Consider the following 1,693-nt stretch of genomic DNA (forward strand, 5'->3'; position numbering starts at 1 on the left):
CCTTTCCAGGACAAATCTGTTTGTTTTCCTAGCAGTCCATGGTATTCTCAATACTCTTCTCCAGCACCACAGCTCAAAGGCATCAATTCTCCTTAGCTGCTGAATATTCCTACTTTAGCTATCTTAACTTCAGTGTTCACTCACCCACTCTAAGCGAACCAACGCAGAGCTGACTCTTCATTGGACATCCAAGGCTTTTAATCACAAGGGAGGAACCTGCTGGTCTTACTCCAAAGCAGCTGCTGGTAGATTCGAACCACCAGACTAACCCAAAGTGCAGCAGAATTTCCTACAGACTGTATTTCCATGACTTCAATACTAGCAAGCGAATATTTAGGAGTCTCCAGGTGGCGGAAGCTGCTGTAGCATTTAGCTCGTCACCAGAAAGGCTGGAGGTTCAAATCCACCCAGACACACCTATAAAGAAAGGTCTGGCAATCTACTTGCCAAAAAATTAAAAAAACAACTACTGCAAACTCTATGAAAGAGCTCTATGGAAACCTATATGATCCCCTTGAGTTAGGGTCAACAAGAACTGGTTTTTGAGAAAATAGTATTTTCTAGAAGCCTGTTTTATAACCAGGGCTATGATTAAGATACAGCACTGCTTTTAAAAAATAAATAAAAATCGCGTATGTACAATTTAAAACCATACGGGGGTTAAATATCTAAGTACTAAAGGGGATTTTACTCTTTTACTCCAGTTGCCCGTTGTTGTCATTGTTGTGAGCCGCTGAGTAGACACTGACTCAGCGCTGACACTCCGGAGGATTTCACCTGGGATCGTGTGACTGGCTGCCCAGCGTTCTCCCACGATGCAGCTTCTGGACTCGAACTTGAGCCCTTGTGTGTTGGTAAAGCACCTCCTTATTCACAAGCCCACCAGAGTTCCCAGAGGCTTATCAATGGTGGTGCTGGTGGTGGTGCCGTGTAACATCAAGTCTGAATTGGCCCATATCTGCCCCTCCAGTGGGTTTTCAGAGGCAGTTATCTGCACAGGAGGAAACTGCCCATTTTTCTCCCCTGGAGTAGCTGGTGGATTCAAACCGCAGGGCTTTGAGTTGGCAGCACAAGTCTTTCCCCAAGGTTTATAGCAGACTTTTTTTTGCATATATATTAATGTATTTTATATATTTATATATATGTATAAAAGTAAACAAATTTTAAGTGTATACTAAAATTTCACAAGCAAACATATCCATGTCTTTCTCCTCAAAACTTTAAAATGGAATGAGAGATCAGGTGTTGTAGTTCTTAGGGAATTGCACCACAAATCCAAGGGTTGCACCTCCCTGGTTGTTTTAATCCACCAGTGGTTCCAGGGAGAAAAATGAACAATCTCTCTGTGCAATTCACCGTCTTGGAAATTAAGGAGAGGGTCAGCTATGGGGCAGTTTCAACTCAATGACAATGAGAAGGTTACTAGTACACTAAAAGCCTCCCAAAGACCAGTTCATAGTCACTACTAGGAATCTGTTCTGTCCAAAGATGGCCAGAATCCTGTAGCCCTTAGGCAGTTTTACTTGTTTTGAAGTGTATAACAATAGAATTTTGCAGAAAATATTCTATTGTGTTCTATTCCTTTTACTCATTTTGTTGTTGTTGTTGTTATGTGCCATCGAGTCGCTTGGGACTCATAGCAATCCTATGTACAACAGCCCTAAACGCTGTTCTATCCTGTGCCAACCTTGTC

General features: G+C 42.2%; 1 protein-coding gene across 4 annotated transcripts in view; it reads right to left on the reverse strand.

Moving 5' to 3' along the window:
• Window positions 1-1,693, reverse strand: part of MBNL1 (muscleblind-like splicing regulator 1) — a 194,492-nt gene that overhangs the window by 170,392 nt on the left and 22,407 nt on the right. The gene's annotated exons all lie outside the window — the stretch shown is intronic.

This window comes from Elephantulus edwardii, unplaced genomic scaffold (assembly GCF_000299155.1).
Source record: "Elephantulus edwardii isolate Elephantulus edwardi_28Jun2011 unplaced genomic scaffold, EleEdw1.0 scaffold00329, whole genome shotgun sequence".
Taxonomy (NCBI): domain Eukaryota; kingdom Metazoa; phylum Chordata; class Mammalia; order Macroscelidea; family Macroscelididae; genus Elephantulus; species Elephantulus edwardii.